Source organism: Podarcis gaigeae (genome assembly GCF_964106915.1).
Source record: "Podarcis gaigeae genome assembly, chromosome: 5".
Taxonomy (NCBI): domain Eukaryota; kingdom Metazoa; phylum Chordata; class Lepidosauria; order Squamata; family Lacertidae; genus Podarcis; species Podarcis gaigeae.
In genome coordinates, this window is record NC_139681.1 from 23356688 (window position 1) to 23379190 (window position 22503).

General features: G+C 41.8%; 1 protein-coding gene across 3 annotated transcripts in view; it reads left to right on the forward strand.

Moving 5' to 3' along the window:
* The window catches only part of NRG3 (neuregulin 3), a 579635-nt gene that overhangs the window by 275380 nt on the left and 281752 nt on the right, over positions 1 to 22503 (forward strand). The window lies entirely within an intron of this gene.

Consider the following 22503-nt stretch of genomic DNA (forward strand, 5'->3'; position numbering starts at 1 on the left):
GGGGGCAGAGACCAGGATTAGATGGGCCATTGGCCTGATCCTGAAGGCATTTCCTTATGTTCTTAAGCTTCTGACTGAAAGGCTATGATGTCCCTCACCTACAGCTCTTAGGGCTTATCCACACTTTTGTCCTGTTCTTTCCAGGTATGGTCCCAAAATTAAAGCTCTATGTCTTCCCTGTCCCCATGCTTCCCCCAACCCCCCCCCCCCCGCTGTTTAGTGCTCAATTGGAGCAAACATCAATTTGAGTTTGAGTCTAAACGAGTGGGATTTTGTGGGGAAAGTGCTGGGGGGCAGTGGAAAGGCCACTCAGACACAGAGTTTTAAAGCACTCACCACACCAGGAAAAAGTGAAGGAAAAATAAGTGTGGATAGGTCCTTAGACTCCAAGCTCCAAGGCAGCCCATTGGTTTTCTCTGACTGAGTCAGGCTTGGACTTTGCCTGTACAACAGTCAGCTCTGACTCCATCTGTCTTAACTGCTATTATGCATGGCTGTAGCTCAACCTTCCCACACACTACTCATTAAATTTCCCTCAAGCCCTGTTCCTGGGGTTTCTGTCTCTCAGATACCTAAGGCCCAATACCACAACATTTCATTGAATGTACCATATTGGCCCAAATATAAGCCCCACTTTTTTTCCAAATTCTGATTGTCAAAAGTTAAAGTGTGGCTTATATTCCAGGAGGGCCACTGGGGGTGTGGGGGTAAGGCCACCAGCAAAGTGATGCAGCCCCCCCCCCAGGAAGCAGCCTGTGAGCGTGGGACAATGGCATGCCACCCACCCACGACTTCCAGGCCTTCCCCGCTGCCGGCTTGGGGAGGTAGTGCCAGGAGTGCCGGGAGGCAGTAATATCGGGAGGCGGGTGTGCAGCATGCTTGGAACTGAGCGCTGGCTTGGGGAGTGGGGGCCCTGAGTGCCAGCTGTCCCCCGTTCAGGGCAGTAGTGCCGGGAGGCGGGCCACATCCACAAATTAGCCTTGAATTCTAAAGGTGCAGCTTATTTGCGGGTAAGTCTCACATTCGGGCCAATACGGTAAGCATTTCTTTCTTTCTTTTATATTTCATCAGTTTCATTTGGTGATGTTAAATACCCACCCTCAATTCCCTCCAATGGACTAGGTTACTCTGTGTGAGTTCACACCCCCCAGAAGCTTGGTCCTGATGCCATTTCTAAAATCCGACGAGTGGTACTCTGGAAGGAAATGCTCCTTTGCACAAAGAATAAAGGTATCTATCAAGTGAAGAGAGGATCTACGCAAACATCAAAGACCCTGATTTCAATAACTCCTCCACCAAACTGTTTGGGAGGTGATTCCCAGCTTCAGACAGTTTGAAACATGAGGATAAGGCAGCTACATTCTCAGTCTCTTTACCTTATAAAGCAGATGTTGCTGTCTGTCATTCCTTAGATGCCATTCCTTTCTCGATCTGTTTCATAGAATAATGGAAATGTAGACTTGGAATGGACCCTCAGGGTCATCTAGTCCAACCCCCTGCAATGCAGGAATCTCAAATGGCCATCCAACCTCTGCTTAAAACAACCCTGCTTAAAACATTCAATGTTTGCAACTTTGTGTAGGAGGTGAGGAAGGCCAGAAAGGAGGTAAAATATTTTGGTTAAGATTCATCCTTGTTATGTTTTGAACAAAATGCTACTTTTGTGTTGCTTGTGCATTATGTAGCAGAGGAGTTTAATTATGTGCCATAAAGCTCAGCGAAAGCTCTTTCCCTCTTCATTTGTATTCAGCGGAGGCCAAAGCAAGGGCTGATGCAGAGGCAAGAGACTTACAATTATGTTGCATAAATTTATTAGGCAATTCGGAGCATTGTTAGAAACTGTCCATCATCTGCTACAACAGGTTGTGATGCACATGACTTATAAAAGGGCTGTAGGTGGCGTGCAAAATGAATCCCTCTGCCATGTCAGTAAGATGAAAGAGATATATGTGTATACTGAAAAATCTCTATTTGGTAGCACAGTATATTTTTTATTTGCATATATTACAGTACATTTTAACTTTGCTACCTGTAGCCTTTTCCCTTTATTGAATGTGAAGAGATTCCATTAGTATCCCAAGCCATATAATTCAGATCCTGCAGGAGCTGTGCTTGCTACCTATACATTACTATGCCCAATTTAAGGGTTCAACAAAGCCATGAATGGCTGGGGACCTAAATATGTGACAGGACATCTTTCCCTGTATGTTTCAGGCTGGTGTTTGAGATTGGTGAAGGAGGCTTGGCTGGTAGCATTGCCCAGTTTAAGGTGATATTCTACCAATTTTGAAATTCCTTCCCATTAGAAATACAGTACAGTGGTACCCTGGTTCTCAAATTTAATCTGTTCCGAGAGTCCGTTTGACTCCCGAAACGGTTTGAAAACCAAGGTGCAGGTTCCGATTGGCTGCAGGAGCTTCCTGCACTCAATCGGAAGCTGTGGAAGCTGCGTCAGACGTTTGACTTCCGAAAAACGTTCACAAACCGGAACACTCACTTCCGGGTTTGCGACGTTCGGGAGCTGATTTGTTTGGGAGCCAAGCCATTCAACTACTAAGTTACCACTGTACTGTCTCTTTGCCATAATTGTGAAGTGTTTTTCTCCATTCAGGCCTTTTGGAGAGATGGAAACAGCAAGGCTGTAGATGACACTCAGAGCTTGTTGAGATGACTATTAGAGTTCCCTGGGCTTTTTTAAATGTAGGGTTTTTGTGCATTGCTGTATACCATTCATGATTGTCAGATGCAGAGTGGTTTAGAAATCCAATGAATTAATGCATTCAAAAGTTATATTTCAGTGGGTGGGGTGCATAGAAAAACATACAAAATTAATAGATTTAAATGTGATTTATTTCATGCATTTAAAAAAATATGCAGGAAAACAAGACAGAATGGGCGTATAATTGAGTGCATGTAAAATTGGGGGTGGGTGGGGAATAAGTTGTCATTAGTTGGAAAGCTCACCTTGTTTTGAGGCAAGCATGATCAACTGATACTTGTATTTCCCAGCCTTGGAGACATCACCTAGCTGAACAGATTCCTCAAAGAAATACCTAATTCACCACCAACTGATTGAATGGCTTCCGTGCTACATAATACCTTTTTGTTGTTGTTCTTGTGGCAGCTGCTTAATCTTGGTGCCTTTTTCCTTCCTCTGTTTCATCCTCATAATCCTCAGCTTTATTTGCCTAGCCTGTTGCTTCAACCAGCAATCAAAGGCACCCCCATAATTTTGCTGGAATGCCTGTGATGACATCATACCAGACACAATGGGTTGTACCCAATGCAACAAATTGTTTTGCACCAGCAAAAGCCTGTTGCACAAGAGAACACCTAAGCAGGTTGCTGGCAATAGAATGTGCAACCTGGTACACAATGAGTTTCTGCTAGCACAGCTGCTGCATTGGTTTTCTTTGTTGCACAAGATTAAAACTCACACCTCCCCTTGCACACAGCCCTTGGGCTAGCAGGCAGAGAGCCCTGGGTGCAGCCCAGGGTTATCACATTGGCATAGTATTGCATTGGTCAGCACAGCCTTTGTGTGGGCAAATGAGGAACAAAGAAGAGAAAAGATACTGCAAAGGAATGACAGCGGCATAGGGAAAAAAGCACTGACCAGAGCTGAAACAGCACAAACCTCTGATAAAGTGGGTTTGCTTTTTGGAAAGTCATTTTTCAGCTGTGTTGCATGTGTTACTTTCAAATATCAAAATTAGAGAATATTCAACATAGCTGTAGAAACTACACATGTGGTGCCAAAATTGGTCGTGGCGGTGCAAAACAAGAAGCAAGTAATTGCATTCTCATATTCCTTAATGACATCTCTCTGCACTGAGAAGCACAACAATGAAACAAAAGAAATGTGTTCAGGACAAGTGCTAAAATGTGCTGGGAAACAGAGGTGCCTTTTGCTTTCCAAAATAATAAAAAAGTGGAAATAGAAAGGAAAAGGAACAAGGGGACTAGTTTTGGATTAGCTGCAAATTTCAGTATAAAATTGTTATACAAACCATAATCCATTGAGTGCACCTGCGTTTTGGTGGCCTTTTCTTGGTTAGCCATTCTCCGTGCCGAGCATCAAGCCACTTTAAATGAAAAATGAATAAATCAGAGGAATTTGAAAACAAATGGCTTGTGGGGAAGGAGGTGTCAGTGGGAGCACCTGCTGAACAAGTTATAGCCAGCAAGCTTGAAGAGCTGGCACATGCTCATGCTAATGGTTCATGGCCAGAGTTATCAATATGGCATGGGGTGAAAGCTGCCTCTGGAAATTGTATAGCAATCAGTGAAGTCTTGTTCACATGCTTAGAATATCTTGAAACGAGAAATACAGGGAATTTAAATGCCCTGAGGTTTGCCAGTGTTCTTAATAAACTGCAGGTCTACTCCCCATGTACACTCATCCCATATATTTGCACTGCAAGAGAGGCTTTGCTGTGTGTGTGTGTGTGTGTGTGTGTGTGTGTGTGTGTGTGTGTATGTGTGTGAAGTAAGGGATTCTGGCACTCTGTGTCTTTGCTGCTAAAGAGAGGAGAGAAAGCTACAAACGCAAACTCTCTAAAGTGCTTTGCAATGTGGATCTGTACTGTGGCTTTTTGCTGTATGCGAATGGGGACTTGCCTATTGCAAAGAGGCATTCAGATTGGACTCCAGTGTAGAGTTCTTTTTGCATGAGCATGTCACTAGGTACTCACACAGCATGAGTGGTGAACAGCTAATCTGTCAGCTAATTAGAAATGCCAGGCCTTTGAAGCTGTTTTGTGGGTCACACTCACAGGTTGATCACCTGCTGTCATGTGAGGGACAGATAAAGCTGCCACAGCAAAGGAACAATCAGGAATCTTAAAGTGTGCTTGCAGAATACAAACCACCCCTGCAAAGGAACAGCTGGGAGCACGTTCTAATGCTCCCCATTGTTCCTTTGCAAGTGCAGTTTGCTCCAATGCTGTTAACATTTAGCCACGCTGCATCAGCTGGGAGTCAAATTTACCTGATGTGACATCAGGTGATTGACAGACATGTGTCCTGTCAAATACGGCCTGTAGACATTGACCACATTTTATCTGGTTCCTTAATCCTGTCATACAGTGTGTGATGGGGGGACATGTGAAGAAGGACATTTTTATCCCTATGAGAATTTGAACCATTATACTTTTCTCAGTGTTGGTGGTATAGATTTTTTTAGTCAATAAATAAATACACATACATAGCTAGAATATTTTGCCATCTTATTTTTTATTTATTTGTTTTGTAATTCCATTCTTGCCTGGTCATATACAGCTTAGGTTGGAAGCGCCTGTTAAAGTTCACCCACGACTGCGAAACTTTTGGAACCTCATTTCTGCTTCCAACTCTCAAAATGCACACCAAAGATTTTATTTAGTGAGGGTGTACAATGAGCTAGAAACATTAAAGGGTTGAGTGGGCCTCAGAGAGCAATTGCCATGCCCATTTTATATGTATGTTTTCCCCCCTTGTGTAACTTGATGATTAAATGGCCTTTCCATTTGCTCAAATTGGAAAGCAGATAAATAACGAATACTCTGAGTGGTAATTACTACACTTTTGGCATTTATAGAAAACCAGTCACACAAGTAGACAATAGATCAAATTAATATTTATGAAGCACAGGTTTCCTACAATTATATAAAAATGGATAATTATGCCTAGAGCTACTTAGCACTTCCACATTTTTTTAATATTGGTGAACTTGGCGATACAGTGGTACCTCGGGTTACAGATGTTTCAGGTTACAGACTCCGCTAACCCAGAAATAGTACCTCGGGTTAAGAACTTTGCTTCAGGATAAGAACAGAAATTGTGCTCTGGTGGCACAGTGGCAGTGGGAGGCCCCATTAGCTAAAGTGGTACCTCAGGTTAAGAACAGTTTCAGGTTAAGAACGGACCTCCGGAATGACTTAAGTTCTTAACCCGAGGTACCACTGTAACTTCTCACATACCTTACATGAAATTTAGTTATAGTAAAATGTATCTGCATGACTTTCTACTGATAAACCCCAACAGCGTTGTCACTCATTATTTTTTTCAAACTCAGAACCTTTATGTGCCTAAATTATGTGTTGAGACCTGGTCAAATATGCCCCCTTTGAGGGATGCGGCCTGCTCTCCCTCCCACAATTCCAACATAGTGGTGTCTAGGATGATAGAACTTGCTGACAAGTCCATTTAGGCTGCGAAGATAGGGGCTCTGCATCTCCTACCACCACTTCTTTCTCCTGGCAGCCCTCAGAGAAACTAGTTGCTGACCAGAAGTTTGGTGGAGAAGTCAGCACTTTAGGGAATGTGGCTTGTTTGGCTATATTTTTATTTTGTCCTTTATCCCTCCCCTTCTCAAGAGCTTGGGATATGTGGCAGTGCCATATGCGATCCACTTCTCAAGTAACTGGAGAAATCCCTAATGGTTGTCATTGATAAGATTATGTATATAATGTGCAGAGTAAGATGGAAAGCCCCCTGAATGTGTGTAGTATGTTTGCATGTGGTCCTTTTTTCAATGAGGTCAGGGCATTGTACATGGGTGCCAGCTCTTACAGGAATGTTCTGCATGCATTCACATCTTGCAGTTGGGTGGACATGTTAAGTGATTTCTCTGCTGACCAACCACATATCTACACACATACTTTTGTATGGTCATTTTTGGAATACATTCACCCAGGAAGATCACTGGCATTGTTTGTTTGAAGAATGACACACACATCTGTCTACAAGACTCAAAGCTCCTACCTCCCAGTGTAATCTGGGCCCTCAATGTTAGCAGCTGACACAAGGAAGCCTGGTTTGCGTAATTCTTACCCAATTTGTTGAGAGGGTGGGAAATGCATGACTAAAAATCATCATGATCAAGTGTACATATGAAGAGAGAGAGACATCAGACCAGAGTTATGTGCATGGCAAATGGAAAAGTTTAATGCTGTTTATTTCTCAAGCATGCTAGCTCAGTGCCGTGCATGGCTGTGCTGTTAGAATTGTGGGTCTCTCTTTGGATGTTAACATTTAGGCTTTCAAAATAACAAAGGGAGATGTGATAATTTGCAGCAAGGGGTCTCCCATCTTGGACAATGTGTAGCAATTACAACACATGTTGTATTGACCATCTTGCCAATTTAATGTACACAGTGCTTAGTAGAAAACTATTGTGTTATTCACTATCAAGTTTCCTGGCAGGTGGCAATTACAAATTTTACCAGCATCTGAGAAATTTACTTTTTCTATTTGTTTATTCTTGTTCTGTCTTCTTGATATCATATGAATGTGAATACTAACTGCTGCAAGGGTTGGGTCAGACACACAAAAATACAGCTGAAATTTCAGAAGGCATTTTGTCTTCCTTGTCACTCCATGTTCCTTCTTAATTTGAAGACTGTCACTTGGGATCATTTTAATTTCTAATCTAGAAATAGGCTTCTGGAACTGATGTATAAGTCCTGTCAACTTGTCTTTCCCCTGGGCTTCACATCCAAGCCAGCAAACCTTAGCCACATATACTCGGTTTGTTTGTAAATAGAGCTGTATTGCATCTAATAGGCTGCATGTTGTACATGATGCCATAGGAGCATGTTCAGCACCCCTCAGCAGCATCAAATATTTCACAAGTATAAATGAATACTATTGTCAGTGTCTCAGAAAACCTGCAATAGGGAGGAATAGCAGATAAAGGAAAAGGAATCCTTATTGAAGCGGCATTTCAGCTGGCCAAAGGTGGGCTGAAGCTTAGCCCACCAAACTGTTTAACAAGACATATTTGGAATTCTTGTCCATAACAACAACTGTTCTTTGCTGTCATCTGCCTCTATAATATGGTGACCCTGTTGTTGTTGTTGTTGTTGGACTTACCAGTTTCTTTTGTACTGTGACTCACTAAGTAGCAGATTAAAATTATTTTTTTATAACACACACACACACACCAAGAAACCAACATGACAGTGCCACAGAGAAAATGGCAGTAGCAACAGGTTAGAAGGTTAGACAGGAATTTAGAACTAGAATTATGCTATTTATGAAGGGTTATGTAAAGCAGTCATTTTCAATCTGCATAATTTAGCATTCATTTAATAGAGTAGAGGAAATAGCCTATGCATTTGAATGGCAAGAACCAGGAAAAAGCTATGGGTACTAGGGAAATGCTGGGGGTGGGGGGTGGCATGAATGTGGGCTAGGGATGGATGGTTCAGTCTTTTTCTGCTCCATTTATTTTCATATGCGATCAATCACATATAGGATTGTTCAGTCTCATTTTAAAAGCACTCATTTTTTTTTTTAGTGTAGATGGCATTGCAAAATTCAGAGTTGCACAATCTAACTGATAGCCACATCCAGATCTGCATATAAGTCCAGGTCTGTTTAATTTGCTTGCTTTGCTTTGAAATGTAGACTGGCTTACTTTCTCCTCCATCCCTAGTATGGACTGACAAGACCTGAATCCCATAAGCTCCCCTACTTCTAGTTACTCTTCATCTGAATCCACTGCTACCAGCATGGAAGCAGGGAAGCAAATATGGAAAGGACCATAAAATCTGTTTGTACAAAGTGCATTCAAGCTGGACTCATCTATGGTTTCAAACGCACAATGCTCAATGCATTGTAGTAAGCCAAGGGAGTTCAGAACCTTGGCCAGCTCCACACTTCCAGCATTAGCGTGACTTTGTTTCAAATTTATAGTGAGACAATAGCAGCCTGGAAGGAACAGGCTGTGATCCAGTTTCCCAAGATTTACTAGGATGATGATGTGCCAAAACATCATGACCAGCCTGCACTCTAGGTCTCCAGGTCTGAAAGGGTTCAGAGCTGACTTTGCAAGTGGTTTGATACTCCAAGTCCTTTAGCCCTCAAGTAAAGTGATGCAGCTGCCAGGTTGGCCTTACTGATAAGCTGGCTTTTAAAAGGCTAGCATATCTCTGCCTCTGGAGAGATAAAATGCTTAAGTTAACCAGAGTTTTATTCATGCCAAATGTGATTAAAATAAGTGACCATGTTTCAGTATGCCCCCTTGTGATAATTCTTGTAGTGTACAGGAAGGTTCTATTTGAATGATTTTCATTAAACTAGGGGTGTGTGTGTGTGTGTGTGTGTGTGTTCACATGCATACATGACTGTTGGCCAAAAAAAATAACATTTCATATCTAGTAAACTGGAGACATTTTCAAAAGGTATACTTTAGTATTTTCTTCTTCTTAAACATTTCCTCCTACTGCAGGAAAAGTCTTAATAGAAAAGTAAACCAAAACGAGAGCTAAAAGTCAAAATACGGTACTAAGTGCATCTATAATTTCATGGTGATGGGAGAGGTAGTAATAAAGCCCAGCTTGCATGGAAGTTATTGTGATCTGTTTCATTGTGTGAATAGCTTGGGGCTCATAGCCCACAGCAGGTCTTCAGTAGCTGGTATGAAAAAATCCAGATAAGGCTCCAGCTTTATGTTTACCACCCAGAACTGGCCAAAGGGGTAGACCTTCAGGGTGACCAACCAATCCAGGAGGAAATCTCCCTTGAAGCTCTGGCATGGCCTGGTGGAACTTCGTGACCTCTATAATTCAGTCTTCTAATTCAGTCTTGCTTCTTGGTCTGAGGAACAAGGAGGCTTGACCCTGGCTGGCTATACACTGCCCTGCCCACAACGGCACTCAAAATGAGTTTACAGCTAGAAAGAGTTTTTTATGGAATCACAGAAATGTAGAGCTGGAAGGGAACCAAAGGGTCATCTAGTCCAAATTCCTGCAATGCAGGAATCTCAACTAAAGCATCCAGGACTGATGACCATTCAACCCCTGATTAAAAACCTCCAAGGAAGGAGAGTCCACAACCCCCTGAGGGAGTCCATTCCATTGTTGGAACAACTCTTACTGTCAGAAAGTTCTTCCTAATTTTTAATTGGATTCTCCTTTCTTGTAACTTGAATCCATGGCTTTGGTTCCTAGCCTCCAGAGCAGGGGAAAATAAGCTTGATCCTTCTTCCATGTGACAGCCCTTTAGATATTCAAAGATGGCTATCATATCTCCTCTTAGTCTCCTCTTCTCCAGGATAAACATACCCAGCTCCTTCAACTATTCTTCATAAGGCTTGGTTTCCAGACCCTTGACCATCTTGGTTGTGCTCCTCTGCACATGATTCAGCTTGTCAATATCCTTTCTAAATTGCGTTGCCCAGAACTGGACACAGTTCTCCAAGTGTAGTCTGAACAAGCCAGAACAGCATGGGACTATTCCTTCCCTTGGCTGGACACTATACTTCTGTTGATGCAGCCTAAAATAGCACTAGCTTTTTTGCTGCTACATCACACTGCTGATTCATGTTAAGTTTGTGGACTACTAAGACCCCTAGATCCTTTCCACCTTTACTACTGCCAAACCAGGTGTCCCCCATTTTATATTTGTGCAACCGCTTCTTCCTGCCTTGGTGTTGAACCTTATATTTGTCCCTATTGAAATTAATTTTGTTAGTTTGGACCCAGTTCTCCAATCTGTTAAGGTTGTCTTGAATCCTGCTTCTATCTTATGAAGTATTAGTTGCCTGTCCCAGTTCTGTGTCATTTGCAAATTTCATGGGCATCCCCTCAATTTCTTCATCCAAGTCATTTATAAAGACATTGAATAACAGTGGGCCTAGGAAGGAACCCTGTGGCACCCTACCTGTAGCTGTTTCCCCCCCAGGATGATGAGGAACTATTAGTGAGCGCTCTGTATGTTTGTACATTTGTAGTCTTCATAACATGGTTAAAACACCAAATTCTCTCTCTCTCTCTCTCTCTCTCTCTCTCTCTCTCTCTCTCTCTCCCCAAAGAGAGAGTGTCTCCAAAGTTCCAGAGAGACATTGTTGTTGTTGCTACTTTTAAAAAAATGCTACTGAAGTATGGATTTTGAATTAACCTAGTATCCTTGATAATTGCTGAACTGTATTCACTATTGTGATGGTGTCTCTGAACTTGTAGTGATGCTTTCCTAGCATTTATGTTTGAAAGATGACAATGATTTATATACTGCCATAAAGGTACATGGTGTTTACCAAGTGCCACAACTATACCCCTCTTTTGAGGAACTTGCAATCTAAATCACAACAGTATAGAGACTGACAACAGAGAAGATAAGCGGGAAGGAGGACAAAGAAGGGAAGTATCAGGCTTGAAGAACTGGAGCTGTCACGGCAATTTCAAAGTTTCAAAACTGAAACACAAAATTGAACTCTCCTTTGGTAGGAATTTACACAGAGGAATTACAGTTAAGATTTGCTCGGGTTCTGCCTGCATTTCCGTGAGACAAATAACTGGACTCTGTCTCAAAGCATGTAATAAGGAGGAGCTCTTCAACAAAGGCAAAACAAATCAGCAACAAGCAATAATACAGAGCGATATCCCAGAAACTAGAGGTGTGTGTTGACAAGATTTGGCTCAGATCCTGATGCACTGCTTTGTAAAACATTGGCCCAACGTACTTCAGATACTTTCCAGTTCAACTTAAGGTCTGAGTCCAAATCTGCTTTGGGGGAAAATAGGTTATTTGCCTCACATGAAGTATTAGAATATCAACAACAATGCTATAATGCAGAATCACTGACTTCTGACAGAATTGGATGACATTTGCTAGTATAGTGGCCTCTTCAGAGTGGCTAACGCCTGCCAAATTGCATGCAGAAATGTCCTATTTAAACATTCCCCCACCCCAAATTCTCCATAGTATCCTTCCTTAGTGCTTCCTTTTCTGTTAGCTGCTAGAGTGGGGAGCTTCAGACTCAGATGGGGAGCTCTTGCTCTGCCCTGAGTGTCTCTTGTCTCTTCCTCTCTCTCAAGAAGCAGAAGAAGGTACAGGTTGGGCAGCTGACTATGGAAAATTTCAGGTGGGCTGCGGACATCTAGGTCCAAAATATGGAAGCTTCCAGTGCTACCCTGGCTCACTAACCCTATTGGGCAAGATTGCTCCCCGCCCGCCGTGTTTTAGTCAATACTTTTGTGCACATAAATAATATTTCTTTGAGAAAGACATGAGAAAACTGAGGGATGTGAACGTGGCAGCAATGTGGAGAAAGTATTGCAGGAACTTAAATACTCAAAATACACATGCTTTCATGGCGTAGATGTAGCAAAGTGTGGTCACTATTTGTCAGGTAACAGGGACAGCACCATGGTTAATTTCTAATGTAAAGTGATTTGGAATTCCAAAATCTATGGAGAAGTTATAACAAGGAGAATTTGAAAGCAGCCTTAGGTAAAATTTTGCTGGAACTTTTGGACTTCTGGGTGACATTTGTTCTAGCTAATAAGTAAGAGGAAATTCCTCTGAAATTTATTGGAAGTGTTCCATGCATCTTCATAGCTAGGATGTGAACAACCCATTGAGATAAACCTGTCACTAATGCATCCTACCATGGCATGGTATGTAAAATTCTTGGTTTCGTAAGCAAAGCTGTTCATAAATGAGGCTACCGGCACCACAAAGAGGGAAATAAATTGATACTCAGCATTATTATCTGTGTTAACAACAAGACAATGCCTGCTTCTATTTCTTCAGCAGCAGTCCCAAGAGCAAGTGATTACAATTTGATGCTTCTCTGATGGATACTTAGCAACCAGAAGCTGATGTTAGAGAATGGCATTTAGTCTCTTGACACTTTCTGCGTTGATATGGGAGAATTGAATCAAGAGAGCATGTTCACATTTTAATCTCTTCCCATCAAAATGAATAGATTGTCTAACATCAATAAAATATAGTAGAGGACATGTAGCGGATTTCAGCTGGCTTACTAATGATAAGTCGTTTATCAAAGGGATGAAAACTAATATTTTATGGCACTTGAAAACAACAGCGTTGTATCAAATTTCAGCTTAAAAATTGATCTTCCTAAATGGAAACTGATGAAGGGAAAGTGTTTGGGCCACTAACCCAAATCCCATGAATTTGAAAGTTTTGCCATAGATTTCGGTGCTTCTGCCAATCGATCATGCCTAGTGCTCCCTAAGGGCAGATGAGGTGGTCAGCTGTCTGGGCTGTGTCATGCCAATTGCAAGTGGCTGCTCTCCCATAGATGTGAAAGGAGAGCAGGATCATGCTCATTGACCATGCTTCTCATTGACTGTGTTTCACATGTGGCATTCCTCTCTACCTCCCTGTTTTTGCATCTGTCTGGCCACAGTTAGAGAGAGAACTTCAGATAAGAATATGAATCTTATCTAGGTCAAGCATGGCTCTTTATGCAGCCTCCTTTATTGTATGTATGAACTGAGCCTGGGTCAATTCTAGGAAACTATTTCTTCTTCTCTATACATCCACTTGCCATTAAAGGCTTCTTTACCTCTATTCATCAAAATATTCACACTTCGTAGTGCTTCAGCTGATAAAATTATAAGCAAACCAAAGCAAAATGGACAGCCTGATCCAAGATATGTTTTGTTGTATAGACACAGCAGTAATACACAGTGGATCAGGATTTAAATGGATAGCTAATGGCCGGGGCAGGAGTTGGTGAGAGAAAGGAATGAGTCTCGAAATGGTTGTTGTTTGGGATGACCTTGCTGTCCGTGTTCTCTACAACTGTAAAGTATATGCAAGGAGCAGTCAGAAAGTCAATAAAATAAACCATTGCTGCGGTCCAGTATGGAACCGGGGTGCATAAATTACCACTTTAATGTTGGATCAATACTGCAAACAGTTATCCCCGAGGTCATAAAATATAATTTGAACACAGATGCTCTTTGCAGGACAAAACTAGGAAGAACAGTATTTGCCAGGCTAGTGGTGGTGCTTGGCACTGTGAGATTTTCATTTGAAGTGAAATCAGGCTCATGGTAACTCTGCTAGTGTGTGGAGTGCTAATGGCAGAAATTAAGTTTGTTACAATAAATTGTCACTGTCAAAACCATATATTGTTACATCATTCTCATAAATTAATTAGAGTCTCTCCCCAACCTACTAATTTCAGGTGGACACCTTTAGGGTGCACACCTCTAGTTCCTTATTTTCTGCGTATTTTGAATATTATTGGGTGGTGGTGATGATGATAAATAATAAAAACAATAGAGACCAGATTGAAACTTTCCTCTGCTCCTGGGAATTTGATGGCAACTGATGGGATCTTTTTACTTATCATTAATTCATTTGGTTTTTCTTAATTGCAGATTTTGTCAGTTTAATTTTTGATTATTTTAATGAGGTGTATTTTTTAGCATTATGTGTATTCACTTTTGTTTTATTATTCAGTTTGAAGCTGTGTGTGTGTGTGTGTGTGAGAGAGAGAGAGAGAGAGAGAGAGAGAGAGAGAGATTTCCTTTTATTTCCTTTAATTTTTTTTAGAAAAGTTACAAATAATAAAATAATAATAATAATAATAATAATAATAATAATAATAATAATAATAATATAATTGTCGGGTTCAGAAGGAGAGACACAGGAGGGGGAGCAAATGGAGAGTGAGGAGGAGGAGTACGAGGGGGGCGCAGGCAGTGACAGTGGCCAGAGTTATTCCACAAGCCTCTCTAGCGAATCGGAGGACTCACAGAAGGGAGCGCCGGTGGCCAGAGCGAAGGGGGGTCCAGGGGGGAAGCCCCAGGAGGAAGGGGCCAGCGGGGAGTCCCTGAGCAGCAGCTGGAGATCAGGACCAGCGTCTCCACCAGAGCGCAGTGGGGAGGGGGAGTCTCAGGAGTCGGGACCAGTGTCCTCACCACCAGAGGGAGGAGAGGAGTCAGGTTTGGCAACACCCACATCAGGAAGCGGGGAAACGGTCAGAAGGAAAGTCACCGGCTGGGCGCGCGCGCCAAGTTCAAATGTACAGGAGCGCGGCACAGCGGGGAGCCCAGGAAGGGAGCCAGGTCCTAAAGCCCGCCGGAGGGAGGGGCAAGACTCAGGAGGCTCAGCGTCAGAGGAGTCCAGGAAGGAGGGAACCCCAGAGGGCAGAAGGACCCAGCGCAGGAAAGAGCAGCGCAAGAGGTGGAGCCGGGCTAGAATCTTAAACTGGTGTGGGTGGAGCAGTGAGTCAGAGGGGACTTAGCCGGTCTAGCGTCAAGACGTGGGTCTGCGCGCCCAGAGCTTGGAAATGGAAACTAAACTTTAATAAAGACTTTTGTATATAACATCCACTGGGCGTTGGTCCTCTGTGAGCTGGGACCTAGCGGCAGTCCTGACAATAATAATAATAATAATAATAATTAATTTTATTGGCTTCAGGAGACACTACAGGACTAGAACTGGAATGTTAAGCCCATTTCTTTGGTTATAAGGAGCCTTAAAATCAAATTGATATTCCAGAGTCTTCTTAATCACTCTGGGTTTTAGGAAGCAATCTCCCTCCAAACTTTGATAGATGGAAAGTTGCATTGGAGACCTCACAGGGTGAATCATAGGTTTTGTTATGTTTTTCAGTTTGACCCCAAATAGCCAGCTCCTAGTGACACAACCACTACAGAGAAGAAAGTGAGAATGATAGTTAGGGGAAAAATATTGCTTCTTATTCTTTTTTATGATTCCAAACAAGTAGGTTGTAGGATAAAAAAATATACAATGCTGTTATTAGCTGATAGATTATCAATCATTTGTCTACGTCATCAAAAGTCTGTTAGTAATTTTAGACATTGTTGGACACTCACAGCTCCTTCATATAGCATAGGATTGGACTGAATGTGGACAAAAGATTCCCAGGTGGTTGATCTAAAGCCCCCCCCCCCCACTTCCTACACAGGGTAGAGAATAATATCATCTACTATGCTTATAGCTCTTGAGGGAAAACACTAGGGGATGTATGTTTTATGACTTGTCAAAATCACACTCTACCAGTATGTGTGTATTGTTCTTGAATGGATTTATGGGACATGGGCACAAATGCAGAAGGCTTCTATTGAGTTTGGCCATGGATAAGCAAGGCACATCTCGCCAAGTGCTATGAATTTATGAATTTAATTTATGAATTTAACTTTGGATCTGCACCACATTTTGCCTTGTGGCTTCTGGCCTCATTTCCAGCATCTTCTCGCATTGCTGACACAATGTGTTTGAAGCTTCAACCTGAGCCTTTGCATGCTTACTCAAAGCTAACTTCCACTAAATTCAATAGAGCTTACTTCCAGATAAGGGTCCATGGAATGACAGCAATAATATCACCTTTGTCGGACTGCGCAGAAATAATGGTCAGAATATAAAGAATGATGAAACAAATCCCAAGAGCTTTAGATATACTTTCTTCTCACTACCATCCCATGTTGTGTGGCAACCTGTTTTTGAAATAGAAGAGAATTTCAAAAGCCATTAATGATATGGCTTGGCAGGATGGGGAGTGCTAAAAACATCATCTGGACATGCATAAATCCATTGCTTAAACCTAAATTTCAGCTCTATGGATTCAGGCCATAATTTGTTCCTTTATTGCATACTGTTAATTACACATATAATACTAAAATGCTATCTTCCCTAAATGGTTTCAACGAATTTACTGAAAAAATAGTGAGATGTGATTAAACATTTCTCATATTTATGGGAAATAGCCTTCTTTCTTCATCACTCACAACTAAAATTCCCACAGTGTTTATCACTTGCCTTAAAAAACAACAACGGCAAGACAGCCAGTAAGTGAGATCCATGCATGATATTAGCTCACAAGCTGTTTAATGTGTGGTTCCTGGATCGGTGAAGTGAGATGGCACGGAAGAAGGGTTACAAAATGATGTGAAATACTAATGAGTCAACACAATCTGGAATATATTAGGAAGGTTCAAGTCAAGAGCAGGTGAAGGAACGTGTTATTAAGCATGACTTCTAGCCCAACAAAATCATGCTGTGCATGCATATGGAAGAATGGTCCTATCCCAGGCAGGTCAAGTAAATGAATAACACAGAGATGCTTCCAGTTCTCTCCACCACACTGTGTGCATAGCCTAAGTCACTATGAGCAACTAACAGTTCAATTTGGTGACCTGCTGGAATATGTCTGATAGTAACCTAACCCAACTGGACCAAAACCAAGAGAATGTGCAGTAAACTAATTCTAAGAAACTATTAGTAGAATAATTAAAAACAAAGCAAAATCAGGAACCAATCTACACTCGGTCTAGGACTTTTAAGCAGTGTCTCTTCCTTAACCATCACAAGTTCATTCCACTGCTTGCATTGCTTTGCATAACTTTGGGCTGATGCATTACATTCTGGCAGCTATACTTCATTCCACATACCCATGAATTATTCTAGTTGTGATGTTAAATGCCATCCCTTCTATACATCCCTTGAGCTTTATTTTATTTTAAATTTTATTCTATTCATCAACAAAATCATTGTTTATTTCAGATATTTTGGAGGCACCTTTAGAGATTATAGCCTTCCTAAGAAGGAATGAATTGATAACAAATATACAATTATAAGCCTCTGGTTTTGTATCTGTAAGGTTATGGTTTGCGGTAGAAGGGAACCATTGAACTGGCTCTGACAATCTCTTTGTTTGATAGTGTCCCTAGCCAGGTTGGTTAAGCACCCCAACTTCATAACTAAAGAAGTAGCCATGTTGCCATAAGAACAACTAGCTAATGGTTATCACAGAATTATTCCCCTCTTACCTGGTTGACTGCCACGTCATGCTAGAAGTAGGAAAACAATAGTCAAGAGCTAGTCCTTTGTTTTTAGTCTGATTTGGAGCTGGGAACTGGTAGGAGACAGAGGGGCTTGACTGGCTCTCTTTGGGGGTCTCCCTGGAAAACTAATGGGGATGCAAGATCTGTTGGAGTGTTAATGCTGTGAGCTCTTCCATGTTATGCTCAGGTTGTGTGTATGTGTAAATAAAACCATATATCCAAGGACACCACAGTCTCTATTGACTTTCAGTTCAAGGAAACAAACCCTAGACACTTGCTGGGACCCCTGAAGTCTCTCACCACAGAGAATAGGGTGCATGCAACAATATATACACCTTAACGGCTTTTATCTTATTTGTCTTCATTGTTTCAGAAGCACTGTGGTTGTGTGTAATAGAAAAGAATATTCTGTTTTATTTTTTAAAAGGGAAAGTAGAAGGGTTGATTTCTGTCAAGGTTATGCCAAATGATAATCTTGTCTTTTAGCTCATCTTGAATTATTTTCCTCTTTGCTAGAAAGGCATACAAAAATGGTTGTCTTCAAATATAGCATAGACAGGAGTAAGATAAAGAACAAGTAATGGCTAATGGGGAAGAAAATCCCAAATAACACTACTTGCCAACCTTAATGTGCTAAAATGTTCAGACTTGAATTGAATGTAGATATTGGGAGCAGATTGAAAAGGAAAATGAAGGGGCAATTTTGCACCTAAAATGACTTTTTCTATTGATGTTAGCTATTGTAAGGGTGGAGGGTAATTTCCAACACACTATGCACACAAAAAAGAGCTGACAACATTCATCTCCCAGTATAATATGTTGGTTGACTTAGGTCATAAATGAGTTCCTTGTTTATTCCTACTCTGATTGATTCAGTTTTGTTTGATTGTGAGATGACGATAGCACATATAAAATGAAACAACTTTCTCCTTTTCATGAAATATAATTTCAGCAAGCTGATAATGGCAACAAACGCTGCTTGGGTTGGTTTGCATTAAGTGCTAAGAAGCTTTCATGATTTGCTAGAATCCTTCAGCCAAAGCTGTTTAAAATTAACAACAACAGCAACAACAAAATTTCAGCCTTCCTCTCTTCTACAGTTCCTGGTCATGTACACTTCTTTTCTCTCCCATTTTTCAGTTTGGACTTCTCTGTCTTGTGTTCTCTTTTCCCCCAGTATCCCCCAAGACTGCTAATTTTCCTGCTCTTTAACCCCTACCCTCTCCTTTTGCAGTCTTCTCAAGCTCTTACTCTCCTCTTTTGCTAGGTCTTTGTTTCTTCTACCCGAGGTCTCTGGCTCTCCCTGGGATCAGAGCAACCCAAGCAAAGGCAGGCCAAGATATCTTGGCCTGACAAACCCATGTGTCAGGAGATCTTAGGTACCACAGAGGTGGCGGCACCCCAAATCCTTTGATGCATTACAATATAGATAGAATTTCTTCATAGCTATTCCACATATCCTGGCAGAGTGGCACATCTCAAGGGTTCTGGGCAGATACCACTATCTTAAACAAAATCAAAACTAGTCATCTTCAAAACAAAAATATGATTCAAAGTATGTCATGTTGGCACAGTCTAACTCCCTTTCCCCCTAAAGCCTGGTCACACATGCATTAGTGCATTTTGATTTCTCATGTACAATATGTGCTGGGGCATGGGAGAATTCTTAAGCTTCAATGTCCACCCTTCCTGGACCATGTGACATGACACACTGTGTACCCACTATAATTTAGTTATGTGCTGATATAACTAAGCTCAGAATGATGCTGATGAGTGAGTAAAATGAGAAGCGAGAAATCCAAGGGAGAACTATGGTTAGCCAGGGAGGTAAAGATCAGGTCAGTTAGCTTTGAAATGTAACAAGAACGAATTCATCTGTCATCCCTACAAATAACAAGAGCAGGATACAAGGAAATGCTATTGTGCATGTTTTATAGGCTTCGTTTCAATTACATGTTGTGAGACTTGGTTCCTGTACTGTCCAACACAGGGTGAAGCAAAGGTGTTGGGCGCAGGGGGCAGGGGAAGATATGTGGAAGGCTGATGGCAATTTTTAGTTTAGCAGGATAAAGGTCTGGTAGCTGCTTAAACCACTGAGCAGGTCAGGGCCAGAATCATTGATAAGCATCAGGAAGGCACACCTCATCCACTCTGAACAATAGTTCTAGCCCTCTTTTCAACAGCCCCCCTCCATATACAACATCAAAACCAAACCTGCTACAGTGGTACCTTGGTTCTCAAACACCTTGGCACTCAAACGCCGAAAACCCGGAAGTAAGTATTCCGGTTTTCAAACGTTTTTCAGAAGCCGAGCGGTCAATGCAGCCATTGGCTATTGTTTCCAGGGCACCTGCACCAATCAGAAGCTCCACCTTGGTTTTCAAACATTTCGGAAGTCAAACGGACTTCTGGAACAGATAAAGTTTGGCGCTTTTGTTTTTGCTATTTTGCGTTTTTGTTTTTGAGGCTTTTTTGGTTAATTTGTTTTTGTGACTGTATGGAAACCCAGTTCAGATACTGATTGTGTGACTGTGGAAATGGATAAAAGCCCTCCATCCAAACACTGACTATCATATGTGCAGGTAAGGAAAAATAATAATTTTAATTTTTATCATCTACAATACTGTCTTATTTATTTTATAGTACAGTACATTGATACTTGCTTTCATTTTATGGATCGATGGTCTCGTTAGATAGTAAAATTCATGTTAAATTGCTGTTTTAGGGGTTGTTTTTAAAAGTCTGGAACGGATTAATCTGTTTTGCATTACTTTCTATGGGAAAGCACGCCTTGTTTTGGAATGAACTTCTGGAGAACCACTGGTACCTCTTTCTTTCTTTCTTTCTTTCTTTCTTTCTTTCTTTCTTTCTTTCTTTCTTTCTTTCTCTCTCTCTCTCTCTCTCTCTCTCTCTCTCTCTCCCCCCCCTTCTCTCTGTCTTTCTCTGAATACCCTGCTGTTTAAAAGGCTAATATTGGTTGTGTGGGCATAGTTTTAATGGACCAGTTTTAAGCAGGAAGGCAAGTAGGTGAGAGCTGATTGACAGCAATCTCAGGTTGGTGGGGCAGTAGTACCCATTGGCCTTAATGGTCCATTCTCCACTGATGCTGGCCCTGATGCATGCACTTAAGGTTGGTACCAGTTGAGGAAGGGGACAAGCAAGAGAAGACAAATATGGATCATTTTAACATTCCTCCAAGCATTCAGAAGATTATACTGGTACAAATCCTAACACACAATGGCAAATCAACTGTGGGCTTCATTCACAAAGCCTTTGTATAATAAACATTATATAGGACATCTGAGCTATCCTTATGTTTCTCAAAATTTAACAATATTGTACCATTACCATTAGATGACCTCTTCTTAATTATTATTTTCCCTTTTCAGTATAAAGGTCCTTCCAGGTCAGTTGTTAGATACCAGTTAGTCAACATTTTTCAAACTTATTAGCTAGAATTCCATTTTGTATAGATTCCCCCCTAGGACAGTCTGTCTGAATGATACACATTTCACTGCTTCAGTGGCACAACTATGAGGACAACAGTATCTTTAAGGAATATATTTAGCTTTATTCTTTAAAAGGCTATTCTTTGTGGTTTGGAGGCATAAAGCAAATCATTGTTGCACTTTACATCCAAGTGCCTCAAGAACTTAATGCGTTAAAAAGACTCCAGTTACCATCTATCCTGCTTTTTGGCATTTCCAAAGGAGTGAGGGAATGTGGCAATTAAATCCTTTGGTGAAATTAAATTATAGGTTGTGTAGCTGTTGAGAGTTTAGCTATCTTAAAAGGGAGCAAAGGGCAATAACTGAGCAAAGTGGATGATCAGTTGCAGATAGATAACTGGCAGATGGAAAGAGAGAATGGAGCTGAGGCAGTAATGAAACCCAGTAGTGGAGATTCAGGCTGTACCCATTTACCTGGAAATGAGTCCCTTTGTATTTAATGGGATTTACTTCTGAGTGGTGCTGTGGTCTAAACCACTGAGCCTCTTGGGCTTGCCAGTCAGAGGTTGGTGGTTCGAACCCCCATGATGAGGTGAGCTCCCATTGCTTGGTCCCAGCTCCTGCTAAGGTCGAAAGCACCCCCCCAAAAAAAAAACTGCAAGTAGATAAATAGGTACCGCTCCGACGGGAAGGTAAACGGCGTTTCTGTGCGCTGCTCTGGTTTCGGTGTTCTGTTGCACCAGAAGTGGCTTGGTCATGCTGGTGACATGACCCAGAAAAACTCTGCAGACTAATGCTGGCTCTCTTGGCCTGTAAAGTGATATGAACGCTGCAACCCCAGAGTAGTCTGCAACTAGACTTAAATGTCAGGGGTCCTTTACCTTTACCTTTACCTAGCAGAGCTGGCCAACCCACAGCCTGCTTCCAGCTCCCCCCACCACACCCCTGCCACAAATGTGGACTTTATGTTTTATTTTATTTTAAAAAATAACTATCCCCCCCCCTTTGTGCTCCTCATCCACTCGCTGTTTGGCAGTTGTGTGGCTCTTTCTGGGTACTAAATTGGGCACTGCTAAATGGAGTGCCTCCTGCTTTTTTTAAAAAAATAAACAGTTCTTCAGGCACTGCCATTGCAGACAAGCACTTAGGAAACAGGAAGAGCAGCTTCAGAGGCAGATTTAGGGGAGTGCAGCCAGTTTGCCTGCACTGGGTGCCAAGACAAGAGGAGATACCACAACAATAGCAAACAAGGGAAGGGCAGTGGGGCATCAAATTTGGCATTGAACAGAGTGCCACTGAAATTTAAGGCCCAACGTCTACCACTGGCAGCTGCTTCCTGTTTCCTGTTTCCTGTTTCCTCCTCTATCAGGTAGGTAGGGTTCAATTTGGAATATTCCTGGGGGAGGAGTCATCTCGCCCCTTCCAGACCAGTTGGCAGAGCAAGACAGACCCTTCGGCCCTATGGCAAACTCACCATAGATTTATACGATGCCATCCTG